We start from the raw sequence: 25,018 nt of genomic DNA, 5'->3' as shown, positions 1-25,018 counted from the left end.
GACTCTGATATGAGCAGCTGACAAAGGGACAGTGGCACATCAGAGAGCCAGCCCATATATTACCCCCATGCCCAGCAGTTACTCTGTCCTCCTATTCCTTATGAGATATAACAGACATGAGGACATTCATTCTTGTGAATCATAAGTTCAGTATGCAGCCCAATGTGTGGAGTTGCCTTCAATATTAATCTCTGAGTACTGGTTAGTTAATTTCCTATTAACTACCCAATAGTTAATAAAACCTGGTGCTTTGGTTTTGTTGTTTTGTGCCTAATATGTTTGGGTTTTATGGATAAATGCTTACTTAGCACATTGTAACTACAAAGAACCCCTATGGGCTATAAGATAACCCCAATGGCCAAACAACTTCATCTACCGACAGAATTATTTCTGTGGTGTGCTACACTCATGTCAGAATTTGGCTAGGGAATTGTGGTCTTCCTGTGCTTTATTTCCCCAATTATATTCTGAAATGTGCATAATAGACCCTACATGGTGGGTTTGTTGTATTAAACTGTATACTATGTATATTCATCACGCCTGATGTGGTAGGAATGAATACAAAAGACAAGGATTATAACTTGTCTAGATATAGACAAGTCCTTCTATGACTTTCTCTATCCCCATGTAATAATCAGTGACTAAGACTTTGTTGGCTTATATGACAAAGTTTTGGGCAGGAGGAAGGTGAAAGAAAGGGAGGGTGGCCATATTCCCGGCCCCTCGATCTCTCCACGGTACAGAGCTGAGTCACAGCACTTGAGTCACTGGCACCCTCATTCCCTGTCTGTGATTTTGGTTATCACAGTCCTCCTAACAATTCCCCTGCAGGCTCAGGAGTGACGTGGAATCACTGTTTTTTGTTTTTAAATATTATGAATTATTTTGTGTGAGAATTATAAAGTTGATATTCTTTTTAATAAAAGTCTAATAATTTATTTCTTTCCTTGTATCACTCTGCCTGACACCAAGTCCCCAAAGAGAGAGAGTTAGTTTGTCTGGCCTTGATGATGGCCCCAACCCTTCAGCCAGGGGAGAGGATGTCATCCTCGTTGATGGTTCCAACAAGCAAATTAGGGCAAATTGATGTTCATAAAAGGAATCTGGGTCACAGTTGCCAGGAGTACAGACAGTTGATGATGCAGTGGGTGTGCAAGAATTCCAAATCTCCACTACAGGGTTTGCAGCGTTTACTCCCATAAAAATTATAAAGCCTAATAAAGAAACTACTCCAAAACAGCAGTTAAGATTTGGACAAAAAAATATACTAAGAAATAACATAATTTAATCACTTTGTCATATATATATATATATATATATATATATATATATATATATATATACACGCACACACACACAAATATGTATGTATATATATATATACACACACACATAGGTATGTATATATATATATGTATGTATGTATGTAATCATGTATATATATATATATATATATATATATATATATATATATAGAGAGAGAGAGAGAGAGAGAGAGAGAGAGACATTCACATGTAACTAGGATTACAGTAGAATATTTTGTATTGACATGATTCGTTAAAGTTACCCATTACTAACAGACACTAATTTGTTGGCATAATTTGTTTGCAGCTCTCACCTTCCTGCCCAGCTCCCTCTCTCTCACCATCTGAGTCAGCCAGTCTGTCTGGCTTCTACCAGGTGCTGTGTGAGGTTCTAACACCAAGATCGAGACCAGGTACCAGTCTTGGTGGTCCTTGTTGCCAGGGAGTCCCAAATTGAGGAAGAGAGACTGACAGGTAAGTGGGTCAGTTTCACTTGGCTGGTGACCTCAAGGACACCAGACTTTGGATTTGGGGTGCAACCTGTGCTAGGACACCAGGCACTGAGGCACTTACTGCATTCCATTCTGCAGGATTCCTAGGTCTTTTCTCATCCCAGATACTTCATTCCCTTCCTTTGTAATCCTGCATCTCCCTTGCGCAAATCCAGTGCAAACTGGCTGGGTCCAATTCAGTGCCATGAGGCCCCTGTCCGCTGGCCAGCTCCTTCCCTGGATGGAGCCAGGACTGCCAGAAGCGAGGCGATGTCTTCCTCCACGCCACCCCCTCTCTCCACCTGCAAGTCTTTGTTAGAGGACTCCAGAAGGCCACCTCCTCACGCCAACTTCTCCGAAAAACTCTCCCTTTCCTCGGAGGGTGGACATTGTCTCTGGTCACTAGGTACTCCTTTATGTCCATCAGTTTATCTGAGACCCACCTAGGAAGCAGCTTGGTCACTGTGCAGTGTAAAAGGGCAAACATTATCTTTGCTCCCTCTTTCTATCTGCTCTTTTTGGAGAGATGCCAACCTGAGGAATGTGAAAAGGATTTTATTTAATTTCATTTCTATTCATTTTCAAGCCTCCAAAGCAGTAGAATTGACTCCTCTGCTTTGGATTAGGCTCAGAAGGATAATATAAGTCTCATTAACTCTGAAAAATTGGGGAAGTATCTTCCAAAGCTCTGCTTTGATCTTGTCGTCTTCCTGCTCTCCCCCCTGCCCAGGGGACAATCCAAACCCTTTCTATTGGCTTTTGAAACCCCACACAGGGAGTGGGCACCCTAGCCAGGTATGCCTCCCATGGTGCATCCTTCTCATCCTCTGTTTGGGCGACACTGGGCTCCACTTCATCCCCCAAACACTCCTCCTCTTGCTCATTCGGGCTGTTACCCAGAATGCATTGCCCTCCCATTCTCACCTCTTCAAATCCCACTCCGTTTTCAGGACTCTGTTCAGAGGTCACTTTTTTTTTTTTTTTTTTTTTTTGCGGTACGCGGACCTCTCACTGCTGTGGCCTCTCCCGTTGCGGAGCACAGGCTCCGGACGCGCAGGCTCAGCGGCCATGGCTCACGGGCCCAGCCACTCCGCGGCATGTGGGATCTTCCTGGATGGGGCACGAACCCGTGTCCCCTGCATTGGCAGGCGGACTCTGAACCACTGCGCCACCAGGGAAGCCTCAGAGGTCACTTCTGTCGGGAAACCTTCCCAGTTGGAGCGAATCTCTCCTTCCTGTCCCCTTTCACGGTATTTGTGTGTGGCTCTCTCTTACTTTTCCCATTTTAACTTTCATTCTGGATAACCTGCCAATTTTCCCCACTACATCCCAATTTTAATTTAGGTGACCAGACACTCAAGCCAAGGAAATTCTGGGTTGGGGGGTTGCATTCAAAATCCCCCTTGGCATTACCTCCCTCATCCCGTCGATCAGCAAGTCTGCTATGTTACCTGTGAAATGTTTCTTGAGCACCTCCCTTCCTCTCTGTTGTGATGTTCAGGGCTTAGGCCCTCATCACTGCTCCCAGAGGTCACTGCAATGGCTTTCCACCTGCGTTCCCTGCTGTGACCTGCTGGGCTTAAATCCACTGTCCACACAGTTGTGTGTTTCTCTCCCCTGTTAGTCCAGCAGCTTCCTCAGTAGCAACCACATCGTGGTTATGAAGACCTGGTGCCTATTAGATGCTTAATAAACACTGAGTGAATGAAGGATGAATAAGTGATGTAGTTATTGGGATTGGGGAGGGGGTGCCAACCAGCTCGGATGGGAGGATGCTACGTGATCATGGGTCCTTGACTTGCACAAACATCCTGCCTTCCCTCCCGGACCCCGTTTTACTCATCTGTAAAATGACAGTGATGATCTTGTTTCTGAGATCCAATCATGGATCCAATTTACCCCCGATTCATTTACATCTGTCTCACAGTTAAGCAAACACCTTAAGTTAGAGTGATCTGAGGGGTACCTTGCAAGAGATCACCCTTCCCTATGAAAGAATGTTTTCCTTCTTATTTCAGCTTGTTCCTTATGTCTCTTGTGAAGTGGACATGGACTATTGCTGATGGGGCAGAATACAAGGGAAAAGCTTTCTAATCTGGTGTGTGACTCTCTCTCCCTTTCATCACCTGGCTGGGGCTCTCAGGCTCTATGATTCAGATTCAAGTTAAAGAGTGTCTGAAAAATCTGCTTAGACACAAAAATCAATCAAAGAAAAGGAGGAAAGACTGAGGGCTACAAATTACATAATTCAGGTGGTGAGTACACATGGCTCCCTCCTTTAAAGACTGTGGAAGGTGGAAATCTGAAGTGTTAATTCAACAGTTGAAGGAAACGACAATAATGATTATGCCAGGAAATTTCTCCCTGTGTAATGGTTGGGAAAATGTGCTCAGATCACAGATATAAAAGTTATATACTTGAACTTTTTTATGCCTAAGACCCTTCCTGAATTCAAATATTCTGTCCTCTTGCTTCCAGAAGTACATTTAATAGTCAGTTCAGTTGGGATAATATGGTCATTGCATGAACAGGTCTTGGAAAGTTTTGATAAATTCATACCAGGTTTCTCTTGCTTACAAGAATAAAATAAGTATAATATTAATAATAATGCCTGGGACTTCTTAAATTCCTCCTATAAACATATTTCCAGTTTCCTAATGGAAAAATCTCTGCTTGAAGGCTATCAATTATTCCAAGCTCCAAAGCCATAATTTTCCTGGAAAACAGAATCCTCTTATTTGGGATCCCATTTCTTTCTGTGTTGCATCTAAATGAGACTGGGCCATCTGAGCAGTGAGTAGCACTGGAGGAATATTGGCTGTTGGTTAAGGTGAAACCATATAAAAATTGTTAAAGTGTGTTTGGACAAAGGGAATTGAGCTATGCATTGTTCACCTAATTATATCTGCCGGGGAAGTAAAGTGAGAGCACTGCTGTTTGGAACAGAGTAACAGGGCAGACCAGGGGCTGCATGAGAAACTCTTATGGAAAGAGCATGAGTGTCATATGTGGGGCTGACCCTTGAGAAGGTAGGTGTGGGTGGGAGCCTGCAGTCTATGTGTTTACTGTTTTGCAAGCTCTCTTATCTTCATTCCCTTTAGCCATTTTGTAGCTCTAGCTTCTCTGTTGCCTGTTACGGTATCTTTCTTTCATTAACCAATATCTCCCCTTACCATCTTACTAATGACTATGTCATGGAGAATACTGAATAATCCATATGACGCCATACTATCCCTGCCCAAGTTGGAATGGGTGGAGAGGTTGAGGATCAGGGCAAATGAGTTGATGGAAGAAAGTCAATGTTTCTGATCAGGAGGGTGGATCCATGGAGCCAGAATGTTGGGGGTCGGTGGGATGGACAGTGTCAGGCATCTATCAGGAGATGGGAAGTCAGAAAATGACTGAGGTCAGGGTAGTGTCCAGGTTAGGAACATGCCTAAGCAACTGCCCCCTAGTGGTCAGGAGGTCAGGAGATAGCTAGGAGGTTAAGGATCCCCAAGTGGGCCATCCAGAGACACAGTCTTGATGAGGTAGAGTGGGGCTCACAAGTCATTCATTGTCACAATAGTGGAAGAATCAATGCTTATCAATTTTTCAATAAATTGAACTAGATTCAAGATTATGTCTCTATGAAAACTTACTGACTTATGTTCTGATGTACATTCTTGAACTGGAAAAAAATGGTCAGGGGTACAGAGAACACACCAGGAGCCACAGGGACTATCTTACAACAGCCACTTCCCACAATGAAATTTCTTCTAATAGCTGCAACAATAAAATATTGGGTAGCATTTTACTTCCACACATTTTTTTTTATGATTTCATCAAAATTTGAGGGGCATGTTGTATATGGAAATAACAAATGTCGGGTGTGCAGCTGAAGGGAAAATGTTGAGAACTGCCAATTCAGTGTCCTGAGCTGTGGCAGTGGAGGCAGACTGGGAGGCAGCAGGTGCTTCTGCTCTTGGCTTTCAGGATTTTGGAGTTCAACATTGGTTGATATCTGGGTCATAGACCAGTCAGGAAGGTCAACTACTGCACCACTGCCTTCTATTCCAGAACATACATCTCTCACCCTTGTCACTCTTTCATGTTGTAGACACACCTGGTTTCTGGGTTCTGTCATGTCTTCCTTCACTGTGGTCTGACGTTTTCTCTTCGCTGCCCCTTGTCCCTAAGCCTCCCACTTGAGGCCAAGTCTGGAGCCTGGCCATCCCTTTCTTCCAGTAGTTTCTCTCCTGGCAGCCGCTCCCAATTCCAATCCACCCTCCACTCTGCCACTCTGCTAATCTTCCTGAACGGTCTCTGGCTTCCTGATGCTTCCCTGTTGGAAAAATTCAGCAAAACACGGTGAGATGGAAAAAGCCCCCACCAGGTACATCCCTGGTTTCTCACCCCTTTGCCTTCATCTTGCTGTGCCACTGAGCAAGGTGTCTCCTGTTCTGGGACCCCAGTGTTCTCCTCCATGATATGAAGTGATGCCATTAGCAGAATGTTACGAACCTTGATTCCTCTGCTTAAAAGCTCTCCAAATCTGCCCCACTGACAATTTTAATACAATATTGCCTGCAATGTTTTAGACACCTTTATGTGTTCATCAGAGAAATTTTGGAAACGTAGACGAGCACAGGGAAAACAATGAAGGTCTTTGTAGTTAGAAAGGAAATGCTTGCTTTCAAACTAGGACAGGACACCATCTCTTTGTGCAAACCTCTTCCCCTCTTCTACCTTCAACTCTATTTTAGCCCTTTCGCTCTCCCCTTTGGCCTCTTGGAGGATGGTAACATTATGGGAGACTGAGTAATAAAATATGGTGGTTAGAGAAACAGGCTTTTGAATCAGAGAGGTCTGGGTGATGCCTAATTTCTTCGTGGCCTAGCTGACCCTTGGTGACAATGTTTCTAAGTGTCTTTTACTCCTTTGTAAAAGTGAGATAATAATAGTATCTTTCTCAAAGCCTGGTGAGGAATTTACCATATGGCATGGCACATAGTAAAAGCTAAATAAGTGTTAGCTCTGAATAAGCTCAAGCTTTCTCTTTATGCATCTTTTTCTAGTCTGCTTCACAGACCTGCCACTGACCTTACAGGGATTACTACGCTGTTGGACCTTAGGTTTTTACCTAACCCTGGGCCTTTTTTCCTGGCCAGCCAAATGCAGACATCTTCAGTGGTGAACCCTGCTTCTATTTCTTTTCTCTTCTTAAGGAAACCAGACAAAATGCTCGCCCAATAATATTTTTGGAGCAATGAAATGTTAACACCAATTAGATGATGCTATGGCATTCTCCCAGCCATAACTAAAATCGTGGTGAAATTGTTCTTCCCAGGCTTTACCTCTTTGCCCGCTACTCTGCAGATACTTTATCTTGATAGACATCCTCTGACACCTGAGGAGCCCTGAGATTTGGGATTTGGTGACTCTTGAATTGGCTACCTGAAATGTCAGAGTTACCCCAGGCTCTCTCCCTTGGGGCCAGGAGATGTTTTCATCCTTCCAGCTCATGGTGAGTTTGAGGCTCAGGAATGGAGATGCTGCCCTCAGAGAAGCTGGGGAGAGGTGATTTTGCAGTGTTGTCTGTGAGTTTATTAGCTGTCCATCGTTTGTCATGGCCACATGAGGGTATGATGGGCACTTTCACTGCCCTCAGCACATTGTGGGGAGATCAGTCCCCATGGGTTTTAATTTTGGAGAAAAACCTCAACATCACACGTAAGGTGGAAAAGTTTTATTTATCATACCTGCTATGATAAACAAATTCGAACTAATGTTTGTATAGAGGGTATCTATTTGGGGACTGATACTGGAAGAAAGCATCCTCTACCCCCTCCCAGTGTGTAGAACGGACAGGGAAGAGACTGCAACAGGAGTGGCTCGGTCTGTTTTTAACTCTGCCAGCTGAGGTTCTTACCCTAAAGGGAGGGGGTGGGCAAGGTGAGGGTTCATGTGTCAGGAATGGGAGGGGAGGTTCTGGACCTACATTCTGCAGCAGCAGCCTGAGCTCCACATTTTCTTTGCATCAGAGAAGCCTCCTCATTGGCTGTCTGCCTAACGATCAAAATCTCCCCATGGAGATTTTCTCTTCCACGTGCCCTTCATTTGGGTGTCCAGGCGGAAGTTGACCCCAGGCTCATCAGAACTGGAGCTGCCTCCGACTCCTATCTGGTTCTCCGACTGCACAGTTCCGCTCCACTCGGGAGGTTGGAGGGTGCCGTGCATTCATTCCATCTCATCAGATGCGCTCTAGTTTGGGGGCCCATCCATCGCCCCACCTTGCTATGTGGAACCCAGAGCTCTCCAAATGCCCAGATCGCAGCTATGACTGCGTATTTTCAACACTGCTCTGTGTGTACCGAAAATCCAGGGAGGGAAGCTACACAGAAAGCTTTGGAGAGTAACCAGAATGCACATGGAATCATTCATGTTTGAGGAGGGGATGGCGAGACTTTTGCTCAGGGTCTGAGCAGAACAGAACCAAGGGATACAAGGGATCTGGTCTCTTAGAGACCCCTCCAACTTTGTAAGGCTCTAAATCTAATTCAGAGTGAGAATGGGAAGGGGCAGGCTGACCGGGTAGAGATCTGCTCCTGTTTATTAGAAAGAACCGAAATGCAGTATCATGTATGTGGAAGGAATTGTTCTCAGATCACAGTGGTCTTGCCCCATCAGGCAGGGGAATGGGGCGCTGGGAGGCTCTGTAAGGCCTGGGGTTGCTGGGACAGGGGGGTGGCCTGGGGGTGAGCACACCAGGGCTGACTCAAGGCTGGTGTTGCGAACAGATGTGGGCTCTGAGACACTGACACTTATTCTAGCCTCCTTCACTGGAAGGTCCGAGGCCACCTGCCTACCCATGTCCTTTAGGGCTCAGCTCATGAGGCTGAGTTTCCAGGGAAGTTATCCGAGGTGGCTCTTGGCCACTGGTTTAACTCAACACTGCAGGGACGGCCACTATTCATCTTTATACAATGTTCTATTCATCCTTAACACCCCTCCAGTCCTCCTGGGTGCCACTTACAAGGTTTTCATGATCCTGTTAGATAAGACATTCATTTCCTTTCCTGACCCCCTCTTATCTGGATCATTGGATTTCCTTGCCCATAGAGAATTGTCTTGGGGTGAATGCTTGTGTCTGTTGCCTGAATGCACTACTGTCATAGACTTGGTGCGGGATGTGAGGGGCAGATTTATTTCCTTTGATATTTTGCATCAGCGGTACTGGCGTTATACAACAAAGGAAGTCTTAGAGAAGTGCTATCAGGGGAGCTTATACAAAGACACCCCCGGAATTCTGATATGTCCTCACTGAGTTGCAGTGCAGCAGTGAGGCACCATCACGGGTCGCCGAGGTGAAGCACAGGGTGGGGGAATGTTGTTTAACCATCTCTGGGGTTAACTGGGTGTAAGACCAGCCATGCATCACCCCAGATGCCTCTAGGACATGCTGCCACTGTATTTATCCCTCACGGTGTTCTCAGAGGCACAAGAACTCCAGTATCCAAATGAACATGAAGGTGGCCCAGGGCATGGATATTTTTGCTGTGAGAGTAGGAAGGCTTGAACTGAGGTCTCAGGTGTCTTGAGGTGTCAGTTCCTGCCTCTCAAGTGATTAAACATTACTTTTCACGGCTTGTATATTTTTGCATAATCCTCATAATATAGGGGTCGGTCTAATATTCTATAATCCTTATAATGTGTGACAGGTACAATTAGCCTTACTTCCTACATTCGGAAACCAAGACTCAGAACAGAAAAGTGACTTTCTCAAGTCACAAACTTCATGCTGGCAGAGTCTTGGGCATGAGTTTCTATTTCCTGATTCTCAGGTACATGCTGTTTTTGCTAGACTCAAAGTATTAAAGAACTGAGACTCTTTATTTGGAAGTAATGAGGGATTCCAAAAATAGCCTTAGCTGTGCTTAACAGATTGGAAAGACCAAAGGAACTGAAGCCAAAGAAGACTGAGAGAGGTGAGCTGTTTCATTGTATAAATTTTCATTAACTTAGTTAATAACAATTGATGCTGCCTTTATATGTGTCTATATATTAATTAAAAATACTTGCGATTTGATACAAGGTCAAAAATGACTCATTGAATTGTTTCTCAAATTGTGCTGACCTCAAATAAGAATCTCATGGTGATCATGATTTTGTAAAATTGATTAGATAAAAAGAAATGTATCCAAGTGTCAAAGGATACATTAGGAATGGTTGCTAATGAGCTCGATGTCTCAGAGCTGCCTGGCTGGGGGCACAGTAGGTGCTAAATGAGTGATGATGGAAGGCTCGGTTGGCCTTCCATCCCAGGGAGCATGGTACTTTAATGTGTGAGCTAAGATGAAATTCTAAAAATGTATCAGCCTATAAATTTAAAGGCTCATCTGGAAAAATGTCAAACTTACAAAAGGTTAAGAGAAGAGTATAGTAAATCCCTACATATCCTTCCTCAGCTTCAAGACATCAATATCCTGTTATTTTCATTTTCTATCCCTTTAACAAACACACACACATACACATTCTTTTTTGGCTGGAGAGCTATACAGGAAATTCTAAGCATCGTAACACTCACCTGTGAATTTATCTGTATGTATCTTCAATAGAAAAAGACTTAAAAAATATATATATACATATATACATATATATATATACATAACTAGAATATCATCTCCACAAAAATAACAATTATCCTATCACTTAACCTGTGAATATATATGTATGTATCTTCAATAGACAAAGATTAAAAAAAAATAACCACAATATCATCATCACAACAAAAATAACAATCATTCCTTAATATCATAGAATACCTCTTTCGTGTTTAAGGCTCCATGATTGTATCAAAATGCTCTGATTCTTTTTTTAATAAATTTATTTATTGTATTTATTTATTTTTGGCTGCGTTGGGTCTTCATTGCTGTGCATGGGTTTCTCTTTGCGGTGGCTTCTCTTGTTGCAGAGCACAGGCTCTAGGCACGTGGGCTTCAGTAGTTGTGGCACGTGGGATCAGTAGTTGTGGTGCATGGTCTTAGTTGCTCCGTGGAATGTGGGATCTTCCCGGACTAGGGCTCGAACCCATGTCCCCTGCATTGGCAGGCAGACTCCCAACCACTGAGCCACCAGGGAAGTCCCAAAATGCTTTGATTCTTTTGGTTCGATTATTCCAATTAGATTTCAAACAATGTCTTCACACTGCATTTCGTTGGTCCAGCTCTTATATCTCTTTCAATTTATAATAGTTTCTCCTTCTAAGAAAAAGAGTTAGGTCTAGAGGCTTGAGTAGATTCAGCTACTTTAACAAAAAATACTGTGGACTTCCCTGGTGATGCAGTGGTGAAGAATCCACCTGCCAATGCAGGGGACACACGTCCAATCCCTGGTCTGGGAAGATACCACATGCTGCAGAGCAACTAAGCCTGTGTGCTCTAGAGCCCATGAGCCACAACTACTGAGCTCGCATGCCACAACTACTGAAGCCCATGCACCTAGAGCCTGTGCTCCACAACAAGAGAAGCCACCACAATGAGAAGCCCATGCACCACAATGAAGAGTAGCCCCTGCTCTCCACAACTATAGAAAGCCTGCATGTAGTAACGAAGACCCAACGCAGCCAAAAATAAATAAGTAAAATAAATAAATTTATATAAAAAATACCGCATAGGTAAAATTTTGCACTTTCTTTAACCTACAACATTTTGAAAAAATTCTATGTTTCATTAGTATGCATTGATACCAGGTCCTAATTCTGGGGCAAGATTGATCATGTGAGGAATGTTTTGGGAAGATGACATGGAGACATGGTCTTTTATCATACCTGATGGGTCAGACTTGTGGAAATCACAGCCACCCAGGACATGGCTGCTGGGAAAGGGGAGTAGACTACTATCCAGTATCCACCAGACATAACAGTCATAAAGTCTCTCAGAAAGGATTTTAGGGCAGAGGAGAGGCCCTAATTCAGGGCCTATTTTCTCTTGCTTTACACACAGTTCTAAGAAGTTGCATTTTATTTTGGCAACCCACAGTAAATATGAAATGGAAAATTAAAAAGAGCAGGTAGTCCAGAAACATGAAAAGAGCTGGATGACAGCTACATGATCAAGGAGAAAACAGAAGAACTAGAGAAGGCACAGAATCCAGGATAAATTGATATAGAGGCCAAGAAAGTTCGTCTTCCTTTTAGTGGGTACATCATGCTTGTCTGTTTACTTGCATTGTCTATGTTAACTGTCACACTAACCTTCTGAGGTAGGCACTATTATGTTCTGTATTTCACAGATAAAAAACATATTCAGAAATATTCCTCAAGTTACCCAACTGGGAAGAAAATCCCAAGGAGCACTGTCTCATTGCTCCGTGATCAAGTACAAGGTGTGCATAGGTATGCCCGTGACCCTGAGAGAAGAAAAATTGAGGCCCTGTCTCTCTTGGTTAAGCAGGCAAGAAACCACATGATGTGTTTTGAAATGTACTGACCTCCCCACAAAATGGGAAAAATAAAATGTTTGTAATCACTTTAAACAGCTTCAGGTTTCTGGAAAATTTATACACACGGAAGTCCAGATATAAATGTTTAGAACTTGGCACTCCAAAAATTTATACAAATCAGAAACACAGAGATGTTATACCAGTAGTTAAATTCATGGATCAGTTTATCTTGAAGTGTTACCTGGTAACATTTCAGTGATATTGATGTTGTCAGTTTTCTCTGTCAGCCTGGACTTTTCCTGTGGTTTTCTAGAAGTTTCAGTGAGGCATTTGACTGCCAGAGCCAGTAAGCTCTACTTGAGAATCTAATTTTGTCTTTTCTCCTCTGTAACTCAAGATTGGATTACTTAGGACTGGGATTCCCCATCACACCCTGTAGATGATGGTGACTATTAAAGAAACGATCTCTGCAGGGGTTTCTTCTTGCAAAAAATAACATGATGGGAGCTTTTAGTTTGCATACATTCTACATGAGGTACATCTTAACCAACTCTTACTGAAGATCAGGAATCTGAGGGAGGTAAATACTTCATCATCAGAAATGATACCTTGGACGTCACCTCAGCATCATGTCAACTGTCTGGGACTCAGTCTTCTAGAGCCCAACCTGAGAGTCAGGACACACAGAATTCAGTTTTGAGGTCATCCTCGGGCACATCCAGCACCATCTGGGGCAACTTATGAAGGGACAAAACCCTCCCAATTCATAGTCCCTAGGCCTTCAGTAAATAATTTTTGGTGTTCATAGTGATGATTCTGAATGAGCAAGCCATGTTAATAGGGAAATGATTAAGAGAAACAAAAAACCTTGGTTACTTAAAGAACTTACCTTCAGGGACTTCCCTGGTGGTCCAGTGGTTAAGACTCCGCCCTTCCAATGCAGAGGGTGCGGGTTCGATCCCTGGTGGGGGAACTAAGATCCCACATGCCGCGTGGTGTGGACAAAAACAAAACAAAACAAAAAACCTTGCCTTCAGCTCTCTGGACAACTTAACAATCCACCAATGATTCATTTCCTGACCATCCCAGCTAACCAAAGTTTTATGCTATGGTGCTTTAAAAAAAAAAGCATCTTTTGTTTCACCAGCAGAGAAATTCTGAACTAGTCTCACCTGCCATGACATTTCTTCTGTGCTTTTGACAATTTTCACAGCATATGGATTCTTCATTTCATTCTCAGACACATCAGTTAATTAGCTAATTTGGGTTTTGATTCACATGTATTAAACTCCATCATTTTTGAGCACACAAAAACCCCCTTATGTGACATAAATGGCATTATGTCCAAAAGAATGGTGTTAGATTATCTTTTGCTTTGGAGGAAAAGACAGTAATTAATTTGATATATATTTTTTCATTTGCAGACTTTAATGCCATTTTCACCACTGAAGGAAAGGTGAATGACCGTGGCCAGTCACTGCTCCTGGTTTTTGTGACCCTGACATTGTATGAGAGGAGTTTGGGGAAATGAAATGGAATAAAAGGGCCTCAGTTGAATACATGGGTAAGTAGTGTTCTTAAGACTTCAACAAAATCTAAAAGAGTTTGCAATTCACACAGCTTTTCTGCCAAGAGGGATATTTTGAATAGTTGGCGGAATGAGGAATTAAATGTGGATTATTCTGGAAAAGACTGGAATTTAATATAACATTTGAACAGGTTAAATTTGTAACAATAAAATACCAGGGGGAGAATGAGACCATTTAATTTCCAGCACACAGAAGACACATAACGGTTCTAGAAAGGATGAACGCAGCATAGGCTGCTGTTTCAGGCTTCTGTGTTCATTTTCAAAAGCAGCCTGGGAAATTCCTGCCATTCTTTGGAATTCGAGGCAGTGGCAAAGTTATGGTCAGATGTGATGGATTACGCAGCCAATTTGCTTGAAGTTTGTGGTTCACTAATCCAGCTCTTTGAATTTCAAAGAACCGAGGTGATGGCATTTGGGATGTACATCACAGAAAATTAATGGGGTTCCTTGGTCAGAAGTGAGAACTAAGACAATGTGACAGGGAAAATGGGGACTGCTGTTACTAATGGCTGGGGAGTGGGACTCCTGGTTTCCAATGGGAAAGCCTGCCTAGACATTCAGGGCCTCTCCCCGCCCCGATCCCCCTTGTAGGCTCCGAGGGAGCCCTCTTTGTGGGTCAGCCTTGCCAAGAATGAGAAAACACAAAGCACTACTTATTCAGGTGGTTCCCAAGAATTCAGCAGCATCAGAAGCAGTTAAAAGGTTTAGTCTAATTCACTACAGTGGAACTGACTGGTTCCTCCTGTCTCCAGTTCCACAGCCTACCACCCCGTCTGGGTCACGGTGGCAGTGCTGGTGGGAGCCCGACCCATCAGGGTGCTGTGCTGACATTGGATGCTTCCCACGGTGGACTGGACTTTGAAGCCTGAGGAGGAGTGGCAGAAAGGAGACTGAATAACTGCCCAAGAGGCAGGCTGGGAACGTGGGCCAGGAGGGGGTCTCGGGAAAGAATCCAATGAAATTAGTGAATGGGTAGTGAATGACTTGCGCTCAGCCAAGCTGGGTGCTAGGTACTATCACAGTTCATAGGATCATTACAGCAACTGTCTGTGATAGCAATAGAAATATAGCCACTGGCGCAAAGTGGTTGCTCAACAATTTCATTTTTTTGAATAAAAGCAAAAAAAGAAAAAAAAAAAAGCCCAACAAAACCCCCAAAACCTAAACACTCCCAAAACTGTTCAGCTGGGTGATAATATTGTCCTTCCTTTTCAAATGAGAAAACTGCAATTCAGAGACTCGCTCAGATAGTAAGAGAATTCTATTCTTTGTACTTTGTAAGCTGCAAAAATACGCTTCAAATGTTAGCTTTCATTACTGTGTCATGGAATATGCCCATTTCCTTAAAGCCTCTGCCTCTGGAAGTGTCTGAAACATCATAGCAATTCAATAGCTATTTGCTGATTGAATGACTCATTGACCATTGGGCAAGAGGGGCTGATGGTATCGTAATTGGATTGTCATCTCACAGGAAAAGAGATGAGGATTTCCACACACATATACCATCCACTGTGCAGGGTGAGTTTCCAACACTGTGTAAGAAAGTGGAAGCTAGATATCTATTAAGAAAGACGAGGTGAAATTTTTCAGGATGATTTTGGAAATCCTAACTCTGGCTTAGAACCCCTTGAAAACTCCATTAGGAATCAAAATGTACTAGTATTTTTATTGGGTAACAATATAATCTGAAAGAGTGAAAAATTTTCTGTTTGACAGTGCAGGTTGGGATTCTATTTCATATTAATGGTTAAATCTAATATGGATAGTAGCTGTTGTTGCCTATATGTTTATTAACATTTGAGGGCAATTTGAACTTGATAGCATGTTTCATTGCTTCCTCAAACAGTAATTACTCTTTATTGTAAATACATTTATGATATTACAAATATATTTCAAGACATACTAAAAGTAAATTCGTTTAAAAAAATCTGAACTGCTTTGTGCATTCTTATTTCTAGCCTTTACTTCCACTTAGAGTCTGATAGTCTTGGACGTAGCCGCTACAAGTTGGTCAATAAATTGCAGCTTTTAGAATCCAGGGAGAGTAAGCTTAAAAGAGAACTCCAGGATTCTGTGTTCATTCACTCCTGGTGCCATTTCTTCTGGGAAAAAACCCAGATTTTCTCTGTCCATTTTGGATTCTTATTTCCTGATTGGAGTTGGGGGTCCTCACGAGCACTGATAGGGTAGAAACTCAGCTGTAGGTAGAAAGTCTCTGTATGTTTTCAACAACAACAACAAAAAATTTAACATGGTAAACTTCGATCAGTACAAAATATAGAGAGAATAGTTAAAACATTTTTCTTAAGTTGAAGTATCGTTGATTTAGAATGTTCTGTTAATCTCTGCTATAGAGGGAATAGTTTTTTGAACCCCATACACCCTTACCCAGATCTAACAATTATCACCATTTTGCCCATCTTGTTTTAATCTCTTTCCCCCATTTATTTGTTCTGCATTATTTTAAAACAAATCCCATATCATTTCACCTGTAAGTAGTTCAACATAAATCTCTAACTGTTAAGGACTTTTAAAAAACTGCCTTGCAATTATCACACCCAAAACAATTAACAATGGTTCCCTTCATACCATCTAATACCCATATTAACTTTTCCCTGATTGTCTTAAATATGTCCTTTGTGGTTGGTTGGTTTGAATCAGGATCAATCACTGAATGTTTTTCCTGAAGCACAGACACCTCCCTGGGGCTACCTCCGGTGTCTTTCTACGTTGGGAGACTAAAACTAAGGTAACAAAGGTAAACTTGGGATCTAAGGCATTATGGCTCTATCTGCTAGTTGCGGCCGAGTGGAGGGAGAGTTAACTAGAAAGGACTAACCTGGCCTCTTGGGCTGCGTTGGGACAGGGCACCTGAATGGACCGGTCACAATCCCCAAGGGGCAGAGTGGTCTCATTCCTAATTCTAGAAGTGGACTGTGCCAGGTCATGCCATCCTGTGGCTGCAAAGGCAGCAGTGGAATCCTCTAGAGCCTAGTGGGAAATAGCAGTCATTCCAGGAGAGTCACCATAAGAAGACAACTAAATGTCAGGTCTTGTGGGTTGGGGAGGATGTCCCCAGGACCCCAGCCCAATTAGGAGTATTTGTTGGAAGTAGAATAGCAGGCAAAAAATGAAACAGAAGGGACTGGGTTGGAGATGGTGGGTTTATCCCGTGTTGGAGAGAAGAAAGAGTGTGACTGGTTCCACAGCTCTCTGAGGACACTAGCTATCAAGTGTGTTTGGAAACAAGACTATTTGGTTCATAGAGTAGGAGCCCAACAGTGGGACCTGGCCACTGGATGCCAGTTCGGGAAACAGGGCTTCATTTCATGTCCCACTGGGGGAAGGAGAAGTAGACAGGAGGCAGCCGTGCATACCCTGCCCATGCTGAGATTGGTCTGGGAGCATGTGTGAGCCTCAGCACAAGCAGAACAGAGCACACAGGTGGAGTTCACAGAAGGTGGCATTTGGTACAGAAATACGTTTTCCAAATGACATGTTACTAATCTGAAAGAATTAGAACTTGTCTCCTCAGATACATTAAGAGATTTTGTCCATATTACTGATAATATAAGTAACATCACTAAGTGTAGAAATAATGAAAACCGCATACAGAGTGAAGTAAGTCAGAAAGAGAAAAACAAATACCATATGCTAACACATATATCTGGAACCTAAAAAAAAAAAAAAAAGGTTCTGAAGAACCTAGGGGCAGGACAGGAATAAAGACGCAGACGTAGAGAATGGACTTGAGGACACGGGGAGGGGGAAGGGTAGGCTGGGATGAAGTGAGAGAGTGGCATGGACATATATACACTATCAAATGTAAAATAGATAGTTAGTGGGAAGCAGCCATAGCACAGGGAGATCATCTCGGTGCTTTGTGACCACTTAGAGAGGTGGGATAGGGAGGGTGGGCGGGAGACACAAGAGGGAGGGGATATGGGGATATATGTATATGTATAGCTGATTCACTTTGTTATAAAGCAGAAACTAACACATCATTGTAAAGCAATTATACTGCAATAAAGAAAAATAGTTCTAAAGTAGCAAAGGAAAAAAAACTGGCATTTGAATAGTATTTCATAGTTCTCAAAACATTTTCACAAACAATAATTCTTTCATCTTCACAAAAACCCTGTCCATTTAAAATTGGCTGATATTTACTGAGTTTTGACTATATGCCATAATCTGTGCTGGCTGATTTTTATATCTTGCGTGAGCCTCTCCACCTATCCCTTTTTTAAAAGCGATTTTGCCTCTAAAGTCCCTTACTTGTTGTATTGGATGGGGTTCATCTCAAGAATCAGAATAAATAGATAATTCATGTTCTACAGGGACTTGGCTTATGTGATTAAAGACACTGGATAGGCCATCTCAGCAAGACTGTCTCAGTCCAGTGCTAGAACTTGAAGGCCCCAGGCAAGTGGTCAGGAAGGGGAGATCACAAGCAGGCTGGAACCCCATGTGCATAAGCTAGAATCCCCTAAGGATGAACTGAATTCCACATCTGTACTTATTGCCTCTGACCTTGGTGATAAGGATATCCTGCAGGAGCCAGAGCCCTTCCTCATGGAGCTGGACAAACACATCCCTGGCCCAGGAGTCAGAGACAGGGAAGGAAAATTCAGGGGGAGAAGAGAGCAATGACAAGACCAGCTGCTGCTTCACATCAAAGAGGTGAGTCAGCTGATCAGCAACAACCTCTGTGCTACAAAATAGCTGCCGCTTCCCTTCTGTCTTGCAACTCTCCCTAGAGACTCTTTCTTGGAGCCCATGCTAACAGGAAACACACAAGAAAAAGGAATTCTGGGAAATGTAGTTCTGAGCGGGCACAGAGCCGGCACACCTATTCTAAGATGTGCACAAGGTGGGGTGGTTCAGTGTTCGAGGCAGGGAGAGGGGGTTGACCTGCAGTAGGAGGGGTTGCTCTGCAGTACTCAGAGGGGAGTTAAGGTAAACTAAACCTCAGTGACCACGTTAAACCTTCCACTACTGCAACAGGAGCTTCGTGTCGTAGGACCCGCTTTCCTGATGTATTCTGCTAAATTTTGCGTGAAATGGGGCAGCGTGTCCTACACTTGAATAGTTAGCAGGGAAGCATGGAGTCCCGGCCTACTCACACTAAAGGGTCTTTCATTCATCCAGCAACTATTTGTTGGCTCTGGTGGTGTTGTTCTGTTCCTTCTGCTTCTCAGGGGACCATCCAAGTTTACATGGAGGAACAGCTGAATCTTTTGGTGTCCCAGCTGTAAGCAGCTAATTGTCACCAACGCCTTACCCCACCAGGCCCGTGCCTGGCAGGCTGTTTGCCTCTACCAGATGGGCACCTGCCCTGTCATGGTATCTTCCCTCAGCCAAGCAGACACTTGGCTGTGGGAAATGTCTTCCTGAGCAGATGTGGTCTCAGGTAAAGAACATAAGAGGGCCAGCCCAGCTCTCATCCAACTTGGTGCTCAGGCGATGTGCTCTTTGGGAATCTGTCACCATGCACCCTGCAGGGTGAGGGGAAGGAACTCTGTCTCAGCTGGTGGGAAAGTATGTGAGTGGGCAGTTGCTGACATTCCCTGTCCATCTTTGCTGAGATAGGCGACCTGGAGCCACCTTTGAAATCAAGAACAGAGACTAAACGGCCTGGCGGGCGTCCAGAGGGCCCCTGAAGATGCATGCAGGGACGCTTGAATCGCAGAGCCTATTACACGGCCCAGGAAGCACATCGGTGAGCTGGGCCTTGGGGGCCCAGGTGGCTCTGAGCACCTTGAGCAGGATTACAGGCCCTGCCAACACGCCTGGAGCTCGGAGTGCTGACATGGGTATGTTCCCTGGGAACTTCTTGCCATTTTTCATCTTTGTTCTTTGATCTTTGCTTAATGGAAAAGAAAGCTTTGCGTGCTCACTGGAGGGTCTGGCGTTTCCAGGCTGGGAAGTGGAGCTCAGGCAGGCAAACCTGAAAGCAGCGCTGAACTGGTCCGGGGCTGCAAATTAGTATATTCTACTTTGCTGGCAGGCTTTATTGATTGGCCCAGGGTGGGTGATGATTTTCCAGGCATTTTACATAAATAAATCTAGATAATGGTATCTAATATCTCACTCTCTGTCCCTGTCACAGAGAAAGGTAGGGGGGCATTCTTAGAAGTTCAGACATATGCTTCAGTTGCTGACAAATAGGCTGAATCTTGGTGCCTGGGAAGAGGGAGCTCCAGACGCAGGTGGGGCTCTTGGGAGGCAAAGGTGTCATCTTTTTAAAAAAAGGCAATTTCCTCTTCTGAGAGGATTTAGTTATTCTATGCATTACCTCTGAACTAATCAGTTGCGGCCCTGAGCACCGAGAGTTTGCATTGGTCACCAGTGGGGACATTGTAGAGAATGAGTTCTTTTAGGGGACCTTGGATGGAGATGCTCTTCTAGTTCATTCCAGACAGCTCTTGTGAAGTCAAAGATGACCTGGCTTAAGGGTTTTACAGATTCTGGCCTTGTAGACTCTTTGCTGCTTCTGAGCAAGCCCACCTCTCCACCAACCAAAGACATTTCAATCCCTCAAGATCCAGTAAGTCAGATCTATTCTAAAAAGGTGTGTGTGTGTGTGTGTGTGATATAAATTGACCTTTCCTTTCCCTGGTGAGCAAGGAGTTTAGGACTTGGGTGTTTGGCATGGTGTTTTTAAGACCTGTGGAAGTATGCTCAAAAAGGAACACAGTGCCATGTACTCAGAGAGATGCACCTGAGTGTATTTGCCTTATCCTGCCAGCCCTGGAGATCCTGACACGGGATGTATTTTCCAAATGTGTTTTGTGAGCACACCCCAGCAGAGGGCTTTGGCTGAAGAGCCCTTGACTGTGGATCCGGTATGAGTTCCCTGTCTGCTGTGTGTCCTTCACTCTACTTTTCTCTGTGATTTAGACTTTATCTGCTCTTTCTGATGTTTGTCCTTTGCCCTTCCCCCATTTCTCACACTTCTAGAGGCCAGAAGTCCAAACCAAGTTGTCTTCAGGATTGCTTCCTTCAGAACCTGGGAGGGAGGGATCTGTTCCAGGTCTCTCTCCTTGGCCTGTAGGTGGCCTCCGTGTGTCTCTTCACATTATGTCTTTGTGTCCAAATTTCCTCTTGTTATAAAGACACCAGTCATATTAGGTTTATTTCAACGCTCATTTTAACAAGATGGCCTCCATAAAGATCTCATGTCCCAATAGGGTCATATTCTGAGATAATGTCAACATATGAATTTTTTTGGTGGTGGGAACACAATTCAGCCTATAACACAGACCACGATTAGCTATGATCCCCCATCCTTTAGAGAAGGGGAGTGGGGCCCCGGAGATCTTTGAGGTAGCCTGGTTAATCAGTGGGGCCCTGGGAATGGACCTCAGGTTCCTGCTACCCCTGCAGGTACCAGCCTTCATCAGAATCCAGATGTGTGAAGGAGCTCCGAGGGCCCGGAGTGAGTGTACTCCAAACGGGTGTAGAGTTGGTGTCAGTGTCCAGGTGTCAAGCTCAGCTCTCAAGTTTTAAAACCTCTCTGTTTTAAGAGGACACATTACTCAGATTGAACTGAGGCTTCTCCCTTCTTTCTTGTCTGCTCCGAGGGCAATAATGGTACTGACGGTCACGGTTACAACTACCACTACCACCTACATCTGCTGAGCGCCATGTACTTCTGCAAGCCTGTTCTATGCTTTACCAATGTCCATCCTTACCACCACCCCATGAAGTAGATTCAGGTTTAGAAGCCCTTCTGAAAGCCCCTGGGGCCAGATGTATTTTAGAATTCAGAGCTCTGCAGACTTGAGAAAAGCAACTACAGTGCTTGTCTTGTGTATGACATAACAGCCCTTGTGGGTTCAGGGGCAGCATTTGAAAGCAGACGGCAAAACATATAAATATTCACACAAACCTGGGTCAGTGAGGATAAGCCATAACCTCTGATCCATTCAAGTCAGATTCTGCTGCTGTTGAGTTTGGAAAAACTTTCAGTTTTTTGCGATTCTTCAGTTTCAGGTGTGTGGCTAAGGGATCACGAGCCTGTTGCTATTTTGGCCCCTGTTCCCAGATGAGAAGGTGAAGTTGCCCACCTGCCTGCAGAGGTGAGCTGGCCTCGGCACTCAGCAGGAGAGGACTGATGGCAGGGCTTTGTCTAGAAGAATCTGGGTGCCTGTTCTGGGCCCCAGTGACTCATTCTGTGCCTCCAGGGCACATTGTTCACCCTCCCCGTAGCTCAGTTCCCAGTTTTGCTCTGATATGTCCACCTTGTGGCATTGCAGTCAGAATAAAACAGACTTAAGAAGGGACAGGAAGGGGTCTGGGTTTTGTGGGGCTTGAAGCTTGCGAGACTGTGAAGGCACTCTTAAAGGAAAAGGACATAAAACAACAGACATAAAATTAGACACAGAGTAGATTTTTCTTTAGGATGAGAAATCACAACAGATTACACATTTTAAAAAGCTGCCAGATAAACTGGAGGTGGGAGTGTGTGAGGGGGAGCTCTCTGTGCTTTCTGTTCAATTTTTCTGTGGACCTAAAACCAAAAAAAAAAAGAAAAAAAAAAGGTGTATTAATTAAAAAAACAAAAGCTGCCAAATAGTTCAGACATCACACAATCTAGAAAGGCAACATGATATATTTTTTAAATCAATTATCTGCCCACTCTTTATCCTCCTTTTTTTCCCTACAAGTTTTGGGCTGTGGATTCTTTGATTTCCTTTTCACATGACAATGATTTTGTAATATATTTATAGAGAGCCTTTAAAAATCAAATGTAAAGATGATGCAGTCTTCCTTCGAGCGTGGTCGATCAAGCTGGCTTTTTATAACTGAAAGCTTAGAAATGTTCCTCTCGGCTTTGCAACTGTTTATTGGTAACATGGTAAATTTTTAGGATGGTTGACCAATTTGAGATACCTTTGCCAAGTTTCTTTCAAATCTGTGCCTTTCTTTAGGCAGGAGGACAGTGTCGTGTGCCCACTGCAGGTGAGGGTTCCAAGCAGCCTGGGGTGTTAAGGGATGGGGGGTCAGTTGCACACTGTCTGGTTCTCACAGTAATGGTGATGCCATGTGCCTCCCCACTGTAGGGTCAGCCCTGCTTTGGCCTCTAGAACAATCTTTAAGTAGGAGGATTTTTAGCAGCCTCGTCTTCCTGAAGCACTGCCTCTCATTTGGGTTCTAGACCCACTCCTGTTCTGCCGGCTGGGCCTCTGTTTGAATTGGGTACATAACATTGCCTAACATCCCAGCCTTCTAAGAAGGCAGGCCAGTCTGGCTACTAAGCCCTCCCTCTCTATAGCCTCCACCTGGACACCCTCTTTGTGAAGGGTGCTGTGAGCTGCCTGCCTGAATTTCTGAGTATGCTTCTCTCCCTCATATATGAACTCCTTGATGGCAGAGGTAGGTTTTTTGTGATTGCATGTTTGTGACCCCATCAACCAGAATAATATCTGGCATAAAATTGGTACTTGGAAAATGTAAAGGAATGAATGAATGAATGAATGAGACATGGAGGGCCAGGCCTGCTTTATTGCCAAAGAGCATTTAGGAGCTCTTAGAGCAATAGGCATAGATGCTTCTGAGCTTGACGGGGAGGATTTGAGGGCTGAGCGTGGGGTATGTGGATATCCCTGTATTTTGCTAGGGCTGCTGTAACAAGGTACCACAAACTGGGTGGCTTATGGAAAAGAAATTGATTGTTTCACAGTTCTGGAAGGTAGACTGATTTACAATGTTTACAATGTTACAATGTTTACATTGATTTACAATGTTTTGTTAATTTCTCCTGTACAGCAAAGTGATTGAGTTATACATATATATACATTCTTTTTAAAAAATATTCTTTTCCATTATGGTTTATCATAGGTCATTTGGGATTAGGACCCACCCTAATGACCTCATCTTAACTTGGTTAATTCTGAAAAGACCATATTTCCAAATAAGGTCATATACTGAGTTTTACTGGGGGTTATAATTTTGATACATCATGTTTTTAAGGGGAAACAATTTAACCCATAACAAGCCCCACAAGCTCTCACATGGGTGTTTTGGACATTTCCATGACTTTCAGGGGATGAAGTGGGGAAGGGATGTTCTCAAGGACAGTACAGTAAAGATCCTGGATGGAGTTTCTCAGGATTAGCTGGAACATAGGTTAGTGCTTGTTCAATAATGGAAGAAAGAAAAAGAGAGTGAAAGAATGAATGAACACATTCTGCGGTGTACCATCCTATGGAGATATCCTTGTGACTTCCTCCTGGACACTCAGTATCATGAACTTGCCTGGACAGATGGTTTCTGGATGCTTTGGATATGCTGCTGCCAGGTTGAACTCTGGATGCCTACAACTGGGAACCAGATAGACCTGTGTTCAAATCCTGGCTCCACTATTTTCCCATTGTAGGATGTAGGTCAAGTTACCTCATCTCCAAGAACCTCTGATTTCCCATGTTGAGATGAGAATGGCGATAGTAATCTTATAGGATTGTTTAGCATTAAATATGATCATATACATGATACATGTAGCTTACAGTGGGCAGAAAGGAAATGCCTGGTAATGAGGAGAAGTCTACTGTTATTGTCATATGTGGCTCTGTCTCTTCCATGGCTGCCCTCCTCTAGCTTGTTAATCTGGTTCTGGTTCCTTCCACACTTCCCCTTTCTTCTAGCTGGAGTTGATCAGGCTACGCCTGGCTATTCCCAGAAATAAGGTGATCAGATGCCCAGTCCCAAGTTAGGCAGGAAGCCTGACTTCTGGGCCAGATCTTCAATTAAGTGCCTCTATGGGGACTTCCCCGGTGGTTCAGTGGTTAAGACTTTGCCTTCCAATGCAGGGGGTGCGGGTTCGATCCCTGGTCAGGGAGCTAAGATCCCACAGGCCTCACGGCCAAAAAAATCAAAACATAAAACAGAAGCACTATTGTAACAAATTCAATAAAGACTTTAAAAATGGTTCACATAAAAAAAAAAATCTTAAAAGAAAAGTGCCTCTGTGGACTAAACTGTGCATTCTCTCTGTGCCCTGAGTGTCTTCATTTGTGAAATAAAATGTTGTTGGTCTAGTCCTCTCTATGACCCTATCAGTACCTAATTCATGTCCTTACAAATGCAGATGAGAACGGTTATTGGTATTTTTCTGCTGTAGGACAATATTTTTACTTGTTCTTGTTACTGGCATAAGCATGGTGTTAAGACCTGTGGCATGAACAGCGATATAAGAACTCTTGGATTAC

The sequence above is a fragment of the Mesoplodon mirus genome (genome assembly GCF_964341445.2).
Source record: "Mesoplodon mirus genome assembly, contig: HAP1_SCAFFOLD_1565, whole genome shotgun sequence".
Taxonomy (NCBI): Eukaryota; Metazoa; Chordata; class Mammalia; order Artiodactyla; family Ziphiidae; genus Mesoplodon; species Mesoplodon mirus.
Note: the sequence above shows the minus strand (reverse complement) of the source record.